The following is a 21,867-nucleotide window of genomic DNA, read 5'->3' as shown; positions in this document are numbered from 1 at the left end:
TGCAATCCCTTTGTTTGTCTTGAAAAACATTTCTCCACTTTTTCCCCTCCTACCTGCTGCTTCCCTATCTTCCCTTATCTCTCCCCACCCTCTCCTCCTGTGTTTATTTTATTTTGCAGAGAGCTCTGTTATGACAAAGCTCTTTCTCCCCGGATGTATGCAGTCAGTGCTGGTGTCATGCCCTTATGAGGTATAGGGGCCCGCACAACTCTGATCAGCCCCACCGGGGTTTGCCCTTCCCCACACAGGGAGGGCTGGGAGGAGGGGCTGAAAGGAGGATGGAGAGGGTGACTACTGCTCACACCCTGTCCTGTCTGGTGTTGATGGAAACTTCGCAGGATGGGAGGCTCGCTGGATTCACCTGAGATCAGTTTTAAATGTTCTTTTGTGCACATGGACAGTTGCGAATGCTGACAGCAGGGTCTGTCCATGTTTCCTGTCTCCTTGCTATTACCTCATTCATACAAGCTTCAGAACGTTTCAGGGTTGTTTACCATCCATCATAAAGTCCTAGGGGGCTAAAAACCTTTAGCTGAAGTCATATAAGCACCAGCTCAGCTCCATAGAATAGTTTATCTTGTAGAAGACTCATTTATCCTTTGCTGGCTCTTTTCATTCAAACCACCAGAGGGTTTTTTTTTTGAGTAAGAATGCACACCTCTGCTGTGAGTGTTTTCCATTACAGTCTCACTCCCTGTGTCTCTTTCATCCTCCTAGATAAACACATTTCTTTATTCGCCATGAAATTCACTTCATTCGTCATCTCATGCAGGAATCTCGGTCCAAGGCACAAAGCCTTGGACACAGGAGGGATTTCTTTGCAAACAGCATCTTGTGAATGAACAGAAATTGAAAGCTGAAGTGAAAAGAAATAAATAATCCCTCCAAAATTAGGTTGAACACCTATTTTGTTTATCAAGTCTTATTTACTCAGACAGCTGTTTGATTTCAGGACCAAAGATGTCAGCTGACATAACACTTCAATGTGCTCTTGATGAGGAAATTAAATGAGACTATGCATGAAAACCAGAATGATAAAACTTGTCAAATGTGTTTCTGTCACTCTCTCATCTTTTCTTCCCTTTCTAACAGTGTGAATGTAAAAAAAAAGCCTTAAGCAAAATGTTACATTTCATCATTTTTCCATTCTTTAATTTTACCACAAAGCCTGACATGTTTTAAGAGGTGCAACCTAATATTGCCTGAACTCCAGGACCTACCACAAAGATCTCTGGGTAAATGGGAGGAAAGGAAGTGCACAGACAGGAGGACGGGCGTGGATGGAAAAGTGCGCAGTAACTTGGCTGCTGCACACCCTTAAGTAACAACACATGGCAGTGGAGGAATTCCACACTCACGGACACTACACATGAGCAAGGATGGGAAAGGCTGTCCGGTCTTCTTGCACCAAGCGGCTGAGCAGTTCCGAATGGGAAGCTGATAAGGCTCTGCCATACCTAATTCCTTTCCATGTTCTCATCCTGGGTAGGCATCACAATGGGCATGATTCATGGGGGTAATTCCGCCAGCTACTGACTTGGCTCCTGTCTGCATTTGGGAAGAATGTGACCTCACAATACGCCTCTTTCAGGCCCATCCCTGTCTGACTTCGACCAGCCTCTCCTTGAAGCCCTCTTCTGTTAGAGACTGCAGAGTGAGGACAAGGGAATGCAGCAGAACAGCAAAGAGGAGAGGCGAAGTTAAGGGGAAAAAAATCCTGCAAACATACTCCTCCTTCCCCATCTTCTCCCTTCCTGCATCTCTCTCTCTCTCTCTCTCTCTCTCTCTCTCTCGCTCTCTTCCAGCCTAATAACTAAATGATGTGAGTAAGGAGGGGAATTTAAAACAATGAACTTGAAATTCATCCACCGTGACAACCGCAGAGACGAAGCCCTGATTGCACGGGGGAAGTTGTAGGTGTGATGCCTGTTTTATGTTTCCATATATCAGCCACAGGAACTACCAACAGTCTAGCTGAAGTGATGATCTGAACAAGAACATGTGATGCAACAGTGTTTTGTAACATGAGACCTCTGAAGCACTCCTTCTATCTAGTGTTTAAACAAACTGCAATCATCATGGGTAATTATTTAGCTGTATTAGGCCATTTGAAGTGCGGTTAATTCCTGGTTACATTCCATCTGTCACAGACACAAAGGCCCTTGTCTTTATCTGCACTCAGTGCTGAAATATAAATTATACTGCGGAGTGGCTCGGGCAAAAGTAAGCTCACAATGGATGGAACATAAAAGTGTGTAATCACAATTGTTTTGTTGCCAGCAGCGAGTTAAGAAAACATGTGGTCTACAAATGCTATAAAACCCGATAAGGACATAATAGCATTCTCTAACCGCCAGGATCAGTGGATTCTTCATTTCTAAGGAGATTAACAGAGCATTTGTATGCAGTGGGGAGCGTGGAGCATCGTCTTTTACAAATACAAACTTTCATATGAATCCATTTTGTTTATCTGAAGTCCAGCTGAAGTTAATGTGATACTCCTTTTTAAGGGTGAATACAGCTCACTGCTCTCTACCGGTATGAAAGGTTAGCTGGTGTTAGTTGGTGGCACTATGATGCCATTTGTTTCTGAGCATAGTTAAAGTGATTGAGAGAAGTGTGTCACATATTTAGTCTCACAGGCTCGCTCTCTAATTAGGGTAATTATGTCACCTCATTGTGACATTTTAGCATTTCTCTCCTGTCCATCCCTTAATGTTTAAGACCGCTATCCTTCTTCTGAATATTACATGTAACCTGTAACATTGTATGGATGCTTGCTGGTTTTTTCACCAAAATACTACTAGTTTTACTAGTGTTTTTGCCTTCTCTGTTGCTTAAAGCGTTGCTGCTGGTGCACCAGTGTGTGAATGTTGCCAGAGACACCGATAGGCTTAAACAGCACTATGTGATGTCATTCGTCTGCAGCTATAATTCAACACATGTTATATGTAAAATTCCTGCAGTGTAGCTTTTAAGTAGGGGGAATTATTTTACCCTCTAATGTAGAATGTATGTAATTTGCAAGAGCATCAGGCATGACCTGAGTCATCAGTGTCTCCCTCTGGATGGAGCTCTTAGAAATAAGAGTTTTTCTGAGTCTTTAAAAAGTTCAGAGAAAAAGAATAACCCCTCAGTGGTCCAATAAAACTTTACTTTATGCATGCAATACAGGGAAACATGGCTTTACTGACCTGCACCATCATCAAATGTTGAACACACATCATCATAAACATGTAAAATTCAGCATGAGTAGCAGCACACACTCTCTGCCACACACGTGAGAAAAGGGCGTTGACACCTTTGTATTCATGAGCAGAGGTGGTTCCTCCTCCTTAACATCCTGTTGCAGTCTGCCTCATAGGAGGAGAAAATATGGTGTGATGTCACCTCTGGCATGGCCCTAGTGTCTGAAAACTTTTCATGCGCCGCCCCAATGAATGAAAGGCAGACATTACTCAGAATAAGAGTGGAGACTATCTGCTCTCCAAAGCTAAAGCTGGTATTTGTTAGCGTGGCCCACTGCCAGCGTCAGCCCGCTGTCTGTTGACTGCAGATCAACACAATGCACGTCAGATCATCCAGACTCCACAAAACATCCTCAGCATGTAGCCTGTGTAACTCACTCAAGTCTCTCCTGTCACTCTTACTGGCAGGGTCATGCTGCTTCACCAGCAACACTGGCACTCTTTAGGCAGCTTGGTGGCAAAGCACCAAGCAGGGTTAGTCATAATCAGGCTTCATCTGGCCATCAATCTTTGCACTTTTTCCCTGTGTGGACCATGTCTTCTGTTGCAGTTAAAAGCTTTGGCACAACTGTACCAGGCCAGTGATAAATTCATTGCTCTATAAGGCCGATGGAGAATGTTTGGAGATCCACCCCTGCTGTTTGTCACTGACTTAGAACCACCTTTACAAAAAAATCTAATTTAGCAAGAAACAACTGCAAATTTAGAATGATTTAGAATATTTTTCCAAACGTTTGAGAGAAAAATACAAGCATTATGAGGCATTCTGGGCAAATGATATGTCAGCAGCTAAACGAAATAGACTGAAGGACCCATAAAATAATAGATTTGAGGGAATTAATCAAATGCATGCACTCCCTGGTTTTCATCACTAAGAAAAATAAAATCAAGAACTCACTAAGTCTGTTCCCTTTCTTCCAAGTATTCTTCCCCCACATTGAGATTTTCTTTATGATAATTTGTCAAACATGCAGCAGAGTTGACACAAAAAAATGTGGTGGTGACAGAACACTAGCTGGTCTGCATAAATATTTCAATTCAAAGCAGGATTACTCTATTATCCTTTAATAAATGTCTCAGTTTAGTGTTCCTTGTCTGTAAATTCAGATCAGATATCATTGTTATCTCACATATCCACAACAACAACAATTCTGTTCCAGCTAAGAGGGCTATCCAATGGTGTGCAGACTGCCTTTTTCCCCGAGAAAGTGTAGTCATCCTGTGAGAAGGACAGAGTTGTCACTAAATCCATTCAGTGTTTCTATTTTGGTGCAACGTCTAGACATAAAAAACATTTTACTAGGAACCCAAAGCCACAGCTCAGTTCTGCAGAGCTGGACTAGACTTGGACCCTCCAGTGATCTACATGTCGGGCTTAAGCAAGTGTCTGCTGTTCATTTCCTGCCGAGCACCTTGCGGGAGGTATTTTCTAATTCCAGATATAAACTATAGCTGATGAAGTCATGTGTTTACTTCCTATAATGTCTTAGCACTGGAGAAAAGATTGTCTTCACTCATAAAAAGTTTATATTAGTGTCTTTTATGAGATGTTCCTTGTATACATAATTGTTCGCAGCGTCATAAAAAACAAGACCAACAAAGTACAAATTATGGTGTTTGTGGGGGCACTGACCACCTATTTTCCACACTCCAACACACAACATCTGTAAACAAAATAAATGTGTTCTGCCATCAACACACACCCAAAGATGTGACCACAAATGATGTCATTGTAGGGTAATGAACATTTGGAGTTGAGGACCAGACTATGCATCCAATTAAAAACGCGGGCGCTTATAATTATTTTCATTTAGAACGTTCTCTCATCTAAATGTATTTTTTGGAACAATAACATAGTAAGCAGTAATTTATAACTAGATTGTGTTACTTATAAAATTAGTCTTCCTTTTCTAGCTGCCCTTTGAATGTTGTCCGGCTTCCTTCTCTCTTGTAACTTTCTCCTCCTCCTACAAGAGAACCTCCAGCTGCACCCAGTCCAGCTGGGAGATATAATCCTTCCAACTCTTCCTGGGTCCTGAAACCACAAGGCCTCTAAAAGCACCTGGATGACCTCTACAGGGAGGTGCACCCTTATCAGGTGCCTGAGGTACCATCTAAACTGGCCCCTGTCAATGCGGAGGAGCAGCGGATCTACTCTAAGACTCTCCCAGATACCGTATCTGAACTTCCTTCCCAACCTCAGGCTGGTACAGTGATCAGATCACCGCATGTATCAAACACTGTGTGTGTGAGGATGTGTCACTTCTCGTATGGGGCGTTTTCAGCTTCCTGCTAACCTCACTATCATCAGCCTCTCCTGATTAACTAAGATTAAGAAGATTAAGATTAAGAAAAACCTTTGCTTGTCCCACAATTGGGAAGTTGCATTGTTTCAACAACTACAGTACTGAGCAGCAGCGTCTCTCTCACAACTTCCTAATAGTTGAAATAAAGGGTATTTCCAAAACCATTACTAAAAAAAACACCTAACTTTTTCAGAGGGACTGGCAAGATACAGAGGCGAGACCCTTGGCAGGAGCTTAACCTGTAGTTTTTACACTTATTTTCATCACATTCTACTGGATGTGTACAGCCATGATGAACTCTGTCGTGTCGCTGAGTGTGGCCATTTGGAAGCCACGCTGCATAAAATGATTTCTTGGCCTCAGAATCCTGCTGAATGCTTACAGTTGTTACATGCGTACCAGAAAAAGTGTTTCATAATAAAGAACCAAGCTTAAGAGTCTTGGAGCTATGATGACAATGTATGACAATTCAAATTTCATGGAAATTCACGGGGCAAAGACATTTCATTCCTAACCAAAACCAGGGACTGACAGGCTGATGCTGTTCTCCGACCCTTTGTTGCTTCTGTCGGCTGTATTTATCATCAAACACTTCCCCTCACTTTGACAGATTTTTTCCTCTTGTAGAGCAACTTCTATTTTGTCCTAATCTTAAGGAAACATATTGGTGTAACCAACCTATTTCAGCACAACAATAATGACTGAAAGTCCCGACTTGTTAAAAAAAAAGAGTCTAAATTGAGCTCAGACTCTGATACTGCAAATGGGAACAAATACACAAAGAGTAAGCAGGAAGAAAGGACCTCCATTAGCCTTCACTGTAGCCACTGATGATTGATATGATAGCAAGCCCATTCAAACTGCAAATTTTACACATGATTGAGGCTCTATTGGATGTAATGAAACGGCCTTCCTGAATATTGCACTTGAGTGACTGTGTGACCACCAGCACAATAGCTGCTATTATAGTTTTGGGCCTTCAACCCATTTTTCATTGTACCAGGTCCACCGTGTTATTATTGCAGAACTCAGAGTGAACCCGCAGCTTTGGTTTCTTGCTGTTACGGATGTGACCGTTCTCTCCACCGGGAGCAATTCATAGAGTGTTAATTGACCACCGCAATCACTCAGCAGATTTATGGAAAGTCTGAAGGGTCACAGGAGACTTCCAGGGGAGGCCGTCCAGGGAGCAAGGTTGGCCTCAGACCTGCAGCTGGGGAATTTCTGGCCTATGTATGTACACTACAGGTTCATAAACTCCCTGCCTTTCTGTAATAGCCTCAGAGGAAATGTATATTATGTTGAAAAATGATATTTAAATGGGCCATAGGAAAATGAAATCATCCTGTGGGTGTCCTTGTGCAGGATTTTGTGTGATGATGATACTTTAATAATTTTACAGGACTAATAAAAAACAACACTAACCTATCTATTATCTCCAAATACAGCCGTGACCCAGTTTGTGTCTATTTGCCATGCTTTGATACAGATGTGCATCTTTCATTGGGGGAGGAGCTGTAGCACAGGCTGACTGGGTGTGGGCACTGGGGCCCATCTGGCCAACTATAATCAGCTTTAAACAACGGTTCATACAAATGACTGATACAAAGCGCATGTGTAAAAATAGAGGGTTAGCTGTTAGCTGCAGTAGCTAACACCCATTTACATGTATTATGAAGCTTTAATGTGCAAATATAACATGATGCAGTGAGTGGAAAGGTATTGGCTATGATTGATGAGACATCAAAATATTGTTCAGTCTTCATCCCCCAGCACAGTATGTTAGTATGTCAGAGTATTAGTTTGAATGAATGTGTGTCTCACCCGGCATCTGGACACTCTTAATACTGTTTAATCCCTTTCTGTCAGTCAGCCAGGCTTGTCCTCATGCCAACACACTATCTACAGTGTGTCACTTATCTTCAAAACAGAGAAAGTGAGCATTCAATAATATCTTCCGCGTTCTTCAGTGTAGCTGAGCACTCCTGGGATGACGACGTTTTCTTGGCTCTGTTTTCTTCTAAGGTAAGAGTTTCACATTCAGTTTTTTCCTCAGCTTTTAATTTGTTAACAGAGGACGAGTACATAGTGAAGATAGGAAGGAAAAATGTAGCCAGTTTTCTAAGTGGGTTGGAGGCACTTCTCCTGTTAATAAGTGATAAACACTGGTATAATTTTGAATTTAACAGGTTGTCTTTGTGGAGTGAATGGGAAAGGAAATGGCTCCTTCAATTTTAATATGAAGCATTTGAGAATAATTGCCTGGGGCGTGCCAATAAATAAGTGATTATGTGATAAGCTATATCATTTCTTTTGATTGGATGTTTAACTGTCTTTTTTGTGCCCAGAGGTGATGATTTATGAGGGCTTTAAGTCTATGTTTTTGCTGCATGGAGCCTGCATGGTGCATGGAGTCCTAATGCCACGCTCGCTTACGCAGAACTACACAGTACTAATGGGTTTGTGTTACATTTTTAAATCAACTCGAGCTGTGAAGCGGCTCCCAGCAAACCTTTATGATCCATTAACCAGCAGGCATGGTTTTGCCAGGGCGTCTGTGCCAGCTGGCAAAAAACTGACAAGCCTGTATCATAAGCAGCCTCTGCCAGCGATAGCTTTTCTGAGGTTTGCAGAATTCCCCCCGTTCTCTCGTGCTGATTACATACATGTTGTTTTCTCATTAGCCCGGGCTCCTTGTGGTCCTGTCTTGTGGAAATGTTTGATGGAATGAAGGTGAATGCGCTGTGTACAATATGTTAGACTTGATGTCTGCAGACAGCTCGGGAAGAGAGACAAGTCTGTGGAGTGGTTTGAGTTTGGGTGGAGACAGCAGCATTTACTGTAGAACTGCAGACAAATATGCATGGACCCCACCCTAGGCTAGTGATCAACTTCTCTGTCATCAGTGTCTTTATCATGCAGACAGAGATTGATATCCAAGGATCAGATTCCTTGGGATTCCTCTTACAAAAGAAAAGTCCCATTTTTCAAACATTTGGAAACTTAAAAGGTTTCTGCAGCAGTGTTTGGCTGTTTTATTGAGTTATTCATGACAGCTGGCAGGAGTCTGCATTATCTACACACAAATAAGCTCCTGATTTTCCAAGCTGCCTTTTGACAGCTATCAGTGCACAGCTTATTTGTAAAACACATAATGACATTTTTATGACTGTTTTTTTGCGACCATATAGTTATGAGGCTGTTATTGTTAAATGCAGAAATTCAATTTGCAAAGCTTTTTTCTTGAGTATTGAGTCCTTTGTGGATGTCTAATTGTCCCTGAGTGAGTAAATGCAAAAACAAAAGGACAAAATATGCAAAGAATGAATAATGTGTAGAACTGTAATTACATTGTAAGTAATAATTATTTGCATTACAATTCTACTGCATGCATTATCTTATTCTAAGATGCTACTTTTTCATCTGAAGTGAATGTGATCTACCTACACACCCCTGGTTCCCAAAGTGCAGTCAGATGAATGTAGGGGAATTCCGGGCAGACTTTTTTTTTTCCTTTTTTTTTTTTTTTTAGCCCGTATGGAGGCTGTTGAAGAATCTACAAGTATTCATTGAGTAGACTCTGTTATCTGGGTCACAGGTAGATGAGATAGGCAAATCAGGAATTTCCTTCTCCTCCTTCAGAATAGGGCACTTTCACTGGGTCGGATATCAAGCGAGATATCAGGAGCAGAGGGTCGTGGTGGGCATGGGCAATAGAAGGAAACAACAATAGTTCAAAGCCTCTTTGTATTTTGGTTTGTATTTGATCCATTGTCCTCTGCTGGTCTATAGAGACCACCACTAACAAGGCATCATCTTACTCAGGTTGACAGGGTTTTGTAAAGCTAAGATGCCCTGAGAGATTAGGTTCAGGTGAAGCCCAGGTTTAGAGTAGAGTGGGAGGAACAGGAATCTCAGTATTGTTTTAGGCGGCGAGAACAGAGGACAGTTTCACAGAGTGAACTGTTAGATGTGGAGTTTTATCTCTTTTAGGAGTTGTAATTATATGGACATTGTTTTGCTACAGGCTAAAACAACTGTAATGAGGGAAAAAAAGGCTAGATAAGCAAATGAGTGATCTGATAGGGAGTGTAAATCCCTGCTGGAGGATTATCACAATGGCCCATTTTATTCCTCACCAGATTTCCCTTCTGCATAATTACCGTTTCCCTCTATCTCTCTCTCGTGGCAAAATTGATGGGTGGAATATCTTGAGAAATATGCGAATAGAAGCCAAAGAGGGAAACATCTCAGAGGCACACCACAATGAATGAGAATTTAGAGGATGCTAATTAAACAATGTCATGATTTATTGTCAGTAACAAAACATTTACTGTTTCAATCCCAAAAGGCTTGGCTTCCTGGAAAATGTAGCATTTGGTCAAAGCTCTGTTCACTTATTTGCTTCACTTTGGGCTGAACTGAGGTTTTAGAAAAAAAGAAAAAAAAATCAAAATCTCCAATATTACAGTGTATGGTTTTTGCCCTATGTAGGCTTACTATGTATTTATTAAAACACAAACTATGTGCATGCCTTTGCCAATTCCTATATATGTTTAGTAATATCCAGTGAGGTAATTAAAAGGTTATTATTTTCAAGTTGACATATTTTATTGTGGGTAAACCCTTGTCTGGTCTCACACGTTTCAAATAAATAGACTTCCTAGAAAGCCTCCCTACATCAACATGAGCAGTACCCCGGGTTCAGAACACGAGCTTTTGGTCGGCTCATGAATGGACAGGACAGAGATGTTATCTGGCCTTAGGGAGGATGTTTGCGGAGTGGGAGTGGAAGGGCTGTGGGGCTTCAGTGTGCTAATGCAGCTAACAGCCAGGAAGGCAGAGTGTTGACTCTGCAGATTTAAGCCAGCTACTGATGGCTAAATACTGACCCCACAGACTAATAAAGAAAATCACCTCAGGCACGAGCCGCAGGGGTCAGAGGTAACAGCATGGCTGGGAAAAACACAGGCAGTGGCTTTCGATCACTACTCTGCCTAATTGAATTGACAGTTGAAGACCAGTGGGGGTAACAGTGTTTATTTACGTCTTTGTTACGCGGTGAGCAAGCACAAAGATATGCCTGGCCTGGCCAGGGATGACATCGCTCCTGTATGCTGTCTGGCTCCGGGATCTCTGCACTAGTACAATAAGGACTTCCTGTCTGCCATCAAATTCCCCGGCATTCCACCCACAGGCCCGGGATGAGGCGAGGGGGCTGCTGGGGACACGGTTTTGTAAGTGCATACGAGTCCTGATCAGGCTGACGATATGAATCTGTTGCCTTCTTTTGACCCCACCAAAGTTGACCCACAGTTTAAGCAAAGAGCTGCAATACACTGAAGCTGTGGTGAAGCTGTTTCCCTGTGCTTAAACCGCCTAAGGGAGACACTGAGCCTAACTGTCAAGACCACGTTTCAAAGTGCTGATTCCAGCATTTCTGTAATGCCTCTACAACCCGGTACTGCTGTAAGGTAGAGGCTCTACAGCTAATAAATATGTTCTTTTTTTCCAAGTCTTGTAGCAAAAAATGTGTAGGCAGCAATAAGTGCATGTTCCTTGTAGCTCCTAAGGCATTGCTGACACAACAAACGGTGGAGTATAAGACGCAAGGGGCTTAACCCCTTACTCCTCTTAATAGGAAAAGGGAAAGAATAACAAATGTAAGTTCTAATGAAGATGCACAAACAGATGCGTTGACTATACTGGTGTTTAAAAAAAAACCTAATGTTGCTATTTGAAGAAATGGGGGAAGACAGTACTGCTCTCCTGTTTCACTGGGGTCAAGGTGAGCAAGCAACCTTCAGCAACCTGAGTACTAAAACAGCCTGCTGCTGTCTAGCGTGACTAGACATTCAGCATTACCGGCCTCTTGAGAGGTCCGTCAGCACAGGAGGAAAAGAACACAAATAGCCACACAGCAGAACAGAGGACATAGGAGATTGTATGTATGCCAGCACACTGCAGGCATATGGTTTGAAGGAGAACACAGACACTGAAATAATCCTAAATCTCCAAAGAGCATCACAGGCCAGTAGAGTTTTAGATCAGGAAACCTGGATGTGAATAGTTTTTAAATTGATAAACCACTACAATACACATTCCTCAGATAGTAATTTCTGCAAATTCTAAGGAGGACCAGTACTTTGTATCATGCAAATTCTGATAATAGCACCAGGATGAATAAGCTGATGGTCCATTCAGAGCAGGATATGAGCAGCTATTGTGCTGCCTTTTTCTAATTTAGTTGCTGAGAAGGTTCAGGTTTCTGTCGTCACTTCAGTCTGTGGAATTAAAGGATCACTGCCCAGCATTTTTTGAAAATGTTGGCAACGTGTGTTGGCAGCACTGATGCTTGTTATGGGTGATTCATAAGTAAACCGTACATTTGATCCCATTGTGTTTCCAGGTAAAGTCATTTGTAGGTGCTGATTACTTGTGATATCACGCTCTCAAAGATATCCTTTGTACCATTTCTGCATCTGCACTTCTTCTCTGACACCCGAGGCGTAGGATAAATCTGTGGCCTAAGGTAGAAGAAGAAGCAAGAAGAAGCAGATCAGGATCATGTCAGGTGAACAGGATGGGGGCTTAAAGAGTTCATCAATGCACATTCCTGGACAGCAGCCATCACCACTGTGAACTTGTGGGCTGGAGTGTTGTCATAGTGACAGAGCACTTGTCTTGTCATCTTCCCACGCTCTCAATCTTCTCACCGATTTGGCTTTCTCTGGATAGTCTGGCTTCTTACACTGTTTTAATTGTTCTTTCATCTTCGGCTGGAAGTGGTGGATCCAAGTCTAATCTGTGGTTACAAATTACTTGAGAAATCTCATGGTATCCACCTCAAAAATGGGGTTTGTTGTGGAAAACTGCATGTTCCTGGAGGTTAATCAGCTGTGCTATCTCTCAAGATCATGTCATGGACCTTGTTAATGGTCTCTACATTTGAATTAAGAGCTGCCCACTTGTTCACCATGCTGTAAGAAGTCCTCCTCTAGTCCCTGATCCCACTGGGTGACAAGACAGAAGGAGTGGGTGACTTTCATGTGCCCGACAGAAAACAAAACTACTTCAAACTGAACTGAATATACATGAAACCAGAGCAGCTTAATTCATCTCTTTTTAGCATTAAAGAGCTTACCCTAATTACATACTGTGTCTGGTGCAGCCACTGTGTACTCATTGTATCCAGCATATAGCATGCTGCACTAATCAAACAGGTTGGTACAGTTAAGTGGATAAACAGGCTCAAATGTCTTGCATGACGTGGCACATTTATTTTTAGATCTGGAATTGACAAAATAGTGGTATCGAAAAATCCGCTCCCGCGTGCGCACACACACGCACACACACACTTTAGATGTCCTTAAAATCTATGGACATATGGCAGTGCATTACCGCATGCAGACAATACTTATAATAATCCACTATAAATACTGGACTGAGAACAGGGGCTGCTGTTTATGTTACAGCCACTGTTTATTAGTTTTTGTCTTATGTTAAAGACCTGTCAAAGACAGGTGTACTTTAACAGTATACAGTAGGACTAAACACGGTGTAACGGCAGCTTTATAAACATTATACCTCACTTAAGGGCCTTCTAAATAACTTGTCTCTTAGAATTCTCAAAATCTTTATTTCTTTTTAGTCACCAGAAGTTTAAGGGTTTCTTCCTTGTCTCATTTGTTTTATTCATGGTTATTCCAGAAAAGTAAATACATTCCCTTCTCATTCAGCCATGGTATGAATCTAATTAGAAGCTTTCATCATGCTCCCTCAGCAGGGTCACTGCCTTTCCAAAAGATCCAATTTATGTACCCTTAAATGGAGGTAATTTGTTTGTATTAAAAATGTGATTATTATTCATTTATCTTTCTCACAGTGCACAGATAGCTCTAGCCAGAGGACAAATTCAGACTTGCCTTCAAGTCCAAGTAAATTTCTCCCATGCGCTGTATAAACAATAAATTAGTCATCTCAATCACAAACCCATACAATTTGTATTTAGATTTTTTTGTAAATCATGATTCATAGTGTGACAGAGGATCATTTTTCCTCACTGACCCACATGCATTCATAATTTAACATTTATAAATGGGGCTTCAGGAAGGAAGTGAAAAGACATAAAGCACATTTCCTGTGAAAAAAAATGATAAATACAGAAAGACAAAAGAAAATCTTTGATAGAGTCGGCATGGTGTCTGAAGGAATAACATCAAAAATCCTGAAGCTTTGGACCTCTGTCATGTCTATAATGCCATCGACCTGTTGGCAAGCTTCACCTCCTAGTGCTAACACTTCAATGAAAACCTCATGAGGCCACGGTAAATTTGTTGCAAAGAAAAGATGTCTGTGGACAGTGCTGATCGCAGTGAGGCCCGTGACTATTGTTGCCATCTGCTCACTATTTCCTCCCGCAAAGAAGATAATTGAATCTGAAATCACTTTTCTCTCTCGGTTTAAGAGTGAGGGTCGTGTCTGTCACTGAAGTCTCCACCACAATTGTTTTGGTCCCTTGTTTGTATTCTTTATAGAGCTATTTCCCCCGGTCGTCTCTTCCAACATCTGCCCTTAAACCTCCAGATAAATACGGACCATCTAATCACCTGCCACACTTAATTAAAACCCCAGCACTGCCTTTATAAGAGGCATCAAAGGGTACTATGCCCAAAGGGGGGGGTGCAGATACGACTTCAAGGTCTTTGCACAATGGAGGATGCTAAAAATCTTTAAGCTGGTTTGGTGAAAATAGGTCAGTGTTGGCAGCTGTGGGTAATGTGTCCCAGGCCAGGCTTGTGGTCCAGCATGCTGCTCGCCATATTTAACACCCTTTGTGCCATCCTCTCGGCACTAATCTGTCTTTTCACTGAGTGTTAAAATTAATTTGCAGTGATTTCTATGAGGGCACAGGCATCGTTAGGAAACCTCAAAGGGGCTGCTAGTGGACACGTTGCCAATAGAGGGCCTTTGTCCTTGGTCTGTTCCTTTCTAAATACCCATGACAGCAGCTTTGAAATGCCTGCCCGACGAGGCCGAGATGCTCTGGCTGTGGACGTCGCAGTGGCCACAATTATCTGGCTGTGAAAAACACTTCATGACAAAGACAAACTCAGCACAGCAATATAGCAGATGACATTCCAAAAGTACCAGTCAGGATCCTGCCTGCATTACTCAGTGATGTAGCATGATAATCCATGTTGGCTCTGAAATTTCAGATAAAGCTTAATTAGATTTTTTGCTTTATTTCCTCAAAGCTATCTCAACAGTGCAAGTCCCAACGGAGAACATCAGTGAAAAGAGATAACCGTATCACTTCAGAGTTCTTGGCAATGACACAACATGGTGTTCCCATGGGAAAACCAGAGACGAAACTGTTGTGCTGTGCTATCCAGCGGTGCTCATAATGCCATTAATTGTGTGTGGGGAGAGTTGGAGAAAGGGCTGACCACTGAGAGCTCCAGAGGAAGCCACATCTTGTAAAGCAGGTTTGTGTGAGCCTGCTGCAATCTGCTGTGCTGTGTGGAGTCAGAGCTGTGCTGTATTCCTGATTTTGTGCTATCTTTGTTTTATCTTTCTCTCTGAGTGTATCTTTCCTACTCCCACCCATAAAGCAAGAGAGTAGAATTAATGACACAAACATATCTGACATCTACAGGAGTGTGGGCCTCACTTTCACTCCATAAAAAGATAAAACTATAAACTTAAAGGAAGGGGACAGAAGAATCTAAGCTGGTAAAGAAAGCACCATGTGAGTAGGGCAGTCATGGGTGGGTGTGGTGGGAGAGTTCCTCTCATCAAATTAAACTTCCATCACCGTCAAAGACATACTCAGATTCCAGCAAGCCAATCAGCCAATCTAAGACAAATGATTTTGTTGAGCTTTCCTGCCACACTGGGCGTGGGAACAGCACAGATTCTCCTACAAAAAAAAAAACCCTGTAAATTATTTCCCTCCTGCTTCAAAGACTTGAACAACAAGAAAGGTTTGTGTTTATGTGCGGTGTTTCTGTGTTGTTATCTCTGAGCCTGACGGTCTCGGCTGGTTTCTACCGTGCATGTGTGAGTGTAAACAATATTGGGGGCTTTACAGCTGTCCGCTCACGTGCAACAGTCTGAGAGACAAAAATACAAAAGGATGCCATCTTTCATTCTGATAGATAAATAAAACTCTTCAAGGGTCATTTAAACCGAGGGGTGGGGGTGGGGGGTGTGGGGGGAGTGTATTACGATTTTCTTGAGGCAGCATTTTGATCAAAGCCGTTTAGAGGACCTCTTTCCTCTCCTTTCCCCCACGCGCCACCCTCCCAGCCTCCCACATCCCACACTCCAACCCCCAAACCATGTCTGCCTTGCTGCTGCTAATCATTGGTGGTCTCCTGACTGCCAACAGTAATTGATTAGGGAGAGGAGGACTGGCTGGCGAAGGGGGAGAATGGAGGGGAAAGTTCAGCCCAGGAGTTCTCAAGGTCACTGCCCTCTTCTTTCCCCCACTCTGAACTTCTTTTCTCATGCTATTAGGTATCAGCCACAGGGGGAAACTGCAAATATTTGGCACACTTGGTGCAACTTCCAAGACGTATGGTGGTGGTGGCGAGCACAGCCAGGAAACTCTGTGTAAGCAAAATGGATGCATCTGCTCCAGAGATGGTAAAAAGCCTCTATTTGTCATGTGTTGATTTAGAAACTAAACATCCTTGGTTGACCATGCTTATTTTTGTAGCCCCCCCCTTGCTGCCGCTGCATTGTTTGCCCCCCTGTGGCTAATCTTTGACAATATAAAGAGGTTAGTGGATGTTATTCTGAAGCAGTTACCCCTCCCTCCGTTCCTCCTAAATTCACAGGAGGAAGTGACATCCCTTGCCTTTGGAGAGTGACTCACGCTGCTGTCTTGTTTAGTAAATGCAATTACAGACTGGTTGAAGCATTCTCCTCCTCTGTGAGTTAGAGTGAAGAAAAATCCTGTGTGCCTGTGTGAGTTCTCTGTATGACCAAAGAGGGTCATGTTCACCACAGAACCCACTGCTGACTATAGACACGAAGTCTTGGTGCCTATGGAAACATGACTGTCACAGGAAATGTTCAACATGTTTCGCAGTGCTGCAGCTGAGCAAGAGGTGAGGGTGTTTTAGAGAGGAGCCCTCCCAGAGCTGTGGCCTGGTGTTGATGTTGGCTGCAGAGCTCAGTCTCAGTGCTGTCCAGAGTTTACCACTTTCCACTCAGAGCATGCTCAGATACTCACAGACCTATGTCTGGACATGTACACTAACTCAGAGAGTGCAAAGAGGTCCGGTGATGTGACTTAATGATTGCAAGGAGAAAGTCAAACAAACCCAAGAGGCTAAGTTAAAGATAAATAATTAGAATAGTTTAAAATTTATATCGTCACTCAGTCAAGAGCTCAGAGTGGAGACTGGTGGGTTTCCATGTTTGTCTCAGTCATCTCTCCCACAAACTGCCTGAGGCTACAGCAGCTGTGAAGCATTTATCTTTGTCTGCTCTGTCACTTGCACTGTCTCTCAACATCGATCATAAGGAACTCATTTTTCAGAAATCTGCCAGTAAGGTCGCAGATTTTCAGCTAATTTCAAACATAACCTCCATAAAGGAGACAGAACATTAATCCTACATATATCTTTTCGTTCCCCTACCGCTTATGTATATTCAAACAACATGTAAAAAGGATTATGACAAAACTTGATATTCTTGCAAATACCAGATCAAGATATCATGAAAGCCAGCCTCACTAGGCTGAGAATGAAAAGCACTTGTGTGGTTTAACTTTATCCAGACTTACGAATACCAGCGGAGGTCCTTCTAAGAAGTGGTGGGTTCTGTTTAATGTCCTGTCAGTGTTGTGTATCTGCTCTCTACTGCCCCCATTTGTTGGCCTTGGGGTATTGATAAACATCATGTCACAAATCCCTATTTTCAAACTTCATATGTTCTAATGTTCTAATCACAGCTGCATCATATGCTTCATATTCACTGTTTTTTTTCTTAAATGTTTCAGCCTTTAAAAAAAAGGTTTTTGTTTTTTGTTCATCCTAATCTCTTAAATCTCTATTTAGTTTTGCTGTCATACACAGATCAGATGTAAACTCTACTTCACCAAGTGGAAACCTTCATGCGTGTCTCTGAGTGACAGGGGTATAAAAGCAATGTTCACCCCACTACAAAGAGGATTCAGCCCTATGCTAAGTCTGTCAATAGTCACTCGGCCTCCCACAGGGGAGAACAGCCTGGAGGTGCAGTAATTTGTGCCTAGCAACAAAGTCTCTCTGGAACTTTACTACCTGAAAAAAAATTGAATCAACAACTTTAGCTTCCATGTGCTGCCAGTATGCAGAAATTATACTGCATGCCAACAAATTGTTTAGCCTAAGTTACTGTGTCTGAGGCTTTTATTTGGGGAAAAAAGCAAAAGCAAAAGCAACCTTTCTGGTATATTTTAATTTCACCTAGAGCAGAAATTCCCATATGAATGTGGGTAATATAATGTATTAGAGTTATGATTGATGAAAGATAAGAAGAATGACTCTAAAATCCAAAGATTATAATATGAATTTAACACACTGTTGGTAGGTAAATGTATCTCCCTTTGGCTTGTCTTAAATAAAAGAAGCAGACACTAAAATGAAAGAAGCTAAGGCAAGGACTGACAAAGAAACACGCAGTAGCAGCTTCTTTCCGCTCCAAATAAAAAGACTGCAAGGTGAGCAGAGGATACTGGAGGAGGGGTAATTATTCTCCTCACTCTGCTGTCACTTTATGGTTGTGAGAAAACAAGACTTCAGTGTGGGTGGTGTGGCAAATGGTTTTAAGTTGATGCTGGATGATTTATCAAGTAGCACAGAACAGGACTGGGCTTGTGGAATGAAGGAAATGTCATCTGATGCCATAGGGGTTGTGTGAGAACAGCATCCGCCAGCCCATATTCACACCTGCTTTCAAACACGCTGTAAAGTCCCTGACAGATGACCCCCAGAGAAACTGAACACTGACTGACATTAATACATCCATATCCTGCAGCACAGGCACTGTAATGCATGTGATGTCTTTTTTATATATATTTTATCACCATATGTTTAACAGGGTGCTGCTGCCTTAGTGTCCTTTGAAACCAGAGTGTTTTTAGAATGATGCTGCTTATCATATCAAAGCATGCTGATTAATGCTTGCATTCATTTCAAGTGTTCACCTGACCTGAAGAGCATGAATTGGTCTATTTATTTCACTCCTCTCCTAAGCAACACGTCGCAACCGAGCGTGTTGTGTGCAGATGCTGTGGCTTTTATCAGGCCAGTATTATCACAGAAGACAACATGGTTGTTTGTCTTTTCCTCAGTCTGGACCGGTTGATCTGATAAAACTGAAAAAATGGTATGTGTTTAGTAGCATAGTCAGTGTACGGTTGGACAGCGGCTGCTATGGCAAACGCAGAGAAACAGCGACATCGTAGGCGCCAGTGGGGAATGAGCGCTCAGCGTTTTTCACGCACGCTGTGTTGCTCATGTTTGTGCGGTGAGAAGGATCCTCTGCAGGAGCAGGAAAAGAAGATTAATGGGGGCCCTCTGCATCCCCACTTGGATCAACGGGGATCAGGTGAGAAGGAGACTATCCAGATTACAGTGGAGGATCTGGGGATAGTTAACACCAGCTTCAGCCTGTTTGACGAGGACCCCCTGACCCCCAGGAACAGCATGGCCCGCTCAGCCAGCTCTGTGTCTGCTTGCTCAAGGGCTCTGAAAAAGAAACGGCTGAAGCCTCTGTCTTCACTCCCCATACAGCCCCAGGCCGATTCAGCAATCGCATTCAGCAATGGAGAAGATGATGAACAAGATGAAGAGGACCCATTGCTGTTTGAGAGTGGCACTGAAAGCACAGCTGCTTCTGGAAGCCTCCTGACACCTCCTGTCATCAATCTGATCCCACCCACTCCCTCCGATGTTGTCGATGATGATCAATTCTTTGACATTAATTCAGAGGACAGTGTGGCACATACATCTGGCAGTGAAGGAAGCCTCACAACTGGTGATCAGGAGAGTTTTGAGGAAAAAGTGCAGTGTGTTGAGGCAGAGGAATCACAAGAGGGTCGCACACTGGATGATGATAAGACCAATGCTTATATTGAGGCTGAGCATGAAGAGGCCTCAAGAGAGGGAGAACCTGGAGAACAAAGACAGGTTGCACCAATTAAAAGGGAAGATAAAGAAAAATCAAAGCCCAAGTTCCTACCTAGTGCCTACCAGGTGGCCCCTCTTCCTGAATACCGTCCGAAAAGTGAGTCAGACCACGTAGTTACTGGTAAATATAAAGGTACTCCAAGTAATGTAACTTGAAGTAAAGAGTGACAGAAAGAAGAACATATTTCCCAATACCAAAGAACTTTCTTCATAATTCTGCTTTATGTTAAAGAAAGTGTTGTTTTGCTGTCTTTCTCTGACACAGGGAGCTTCAACACTGGAATAAAACTTTTATCATTTACTGAGCACAACCTGGGTGAGTTTTGTTAATGTACATTTTTTGAATATTTGTATTTAAACATTTTTGTTTCCATTTTGGAAAACTGTAGGTGAGACATAAATGGCACCAGATGATGATGTTTTGTTTCACCCAGCTGTTGAGCCCATGTGTTGCCTCTTTGTTTTGATCTTAGTTCCCCATTCAGATGAAATTGCAGTCATTATGTGACATGGCTACAGTACCTGGAATACCTCCTGTGGGACTTGCAGAAGTTCCCCTTTGTTGGATTCCCTTTTTAGCCATTGTGTGTGTATTCCCTATGTGTGGCTGGTCAGGCGGTTCCCAGGTTTTGGGTTCCAGTGACTCAGCATGCTCTCCTCCCTCAGTCGTCTCTCAAAGAGCTTACTTTCTTTTCAAACCAGAGCAGGACAATAATACTGCAAACGATAAGCATCGCTTTGACTATCCATTACATAAATGTGCTGAAAACTTCTGAGTCTAAAGCTTTGCTTTGTCATTAGCCTTGTGTGTGTCTGTGTGTGAATAGTTGCCAAACTCTGTCAAGCACCAAACCTAGAGTGCACGGTGTGCCTTGTCTGTGTGCGTGCAAAGATGTGTCTGTGCTAACGGGTAAAGGATGAGAGACCTCACGCATGTTTTGACGTGTTCTGGCGGAGTCACTTACTACTAGGAATGATCTCCATTACTGGTGATTTCACCCTTTAAGGCAACATCAGTCTGGGTCTCTCCGCCTGCCCACGGTTTCATGTCTTTTGTTTTGATAGGACTTTTTTGGGGACGATGGTGGGAGAGGCATGCTACCCTTCATTACCATTCTCAGACAGGTCTCCATCTTGTTCCCTTTCTCCCATGCATGGTGAAAAGAAGTCATAGAATGAGACTGGAAGTGATTTTCTCAGAATTTTCTCAGAAGACACAGTGTTATGTCTGAGGTCAGATAGAGGAGGGTGCTCCTTCATGTCTTTACATATAGTCAGAACTCATCACTGTTCACAGCTGGCTGTTCGGGTCAAGACAGTTTACTGTGGAGTGTGTTCTGCATTTGCTTAGTGGTAGACCAGACTTTTTGATCCTTCACAGAGTGATTCACAGTCCAACCAGGTGATGAAGAGAGTGCCAGCTCTCTGCCCCCCTCCTTGCACTCCACTGTCTCTGCAGGACCCAGACAAGATTCCACTGCTGACACACATAAACCAATTACGCTGTCTTATCTGATTCTGACTCCATCTCAACCCCCATCCACGTCAAACCAGCCTTTCAGAAACAGGCCCCTGTAATGCAAAACATGCGTTTAAGAAATTTGGCTGTATTTTTTTGCTGGGTAAACTATTTGAGATGACTGACTGTTTTTCAATGGGTTAAAAGGTGGTCCTGATACTTAAGTCTCTGGATATAAAAAAAAATAGGGTAGGCACCATCATGTTACTGCCTTCCGTTGCCTGAAAAAGCCAGGGTCTAGCTTGGTTGTCATATTCTCAGCCTCATTCGTCTTGCTTGTTATGATAACAGAAAATAAAGATATCTGCTTGCTGACCGAATGACATTTGGAAAATGTAAGAATACATGCTTTCTGTGGGAAAGAACTTAGGCTGTCAGAAAAGCATGTCATCAACCAGACAGACTTTACTGTGTATGACTGGTTGCCCAGCAACTCCATCTAGCTGCGTCCAGTATCAGCACCCAGCTAATGCACTTGGTGACCTGTACACCAGAAACAAAGCAGAGAAGGCGTAACAGAAGAACAGATTGACTTAAAAGGGTGAAACAGGGGCTTGATTCTAATATTAAAAAAAACACGTCTAACCAAGATGAATGTTTATGCATTG

This window comes from Parambassis ranga, chromosome 15, assembly GCF_900634625.1.
Source record: "Parambassis ranga chromosome 15, fParRan2.1, whole genome shotgun sequence".
NCBI classification, from domain to species: Eukaryota; Metazoa; Chordata; class Actinopteri; family Ambassidae; genus Parambassis; species Parambassis ranga.
This window is presented reverse-complemented; position numbering follows the sequence as displayed.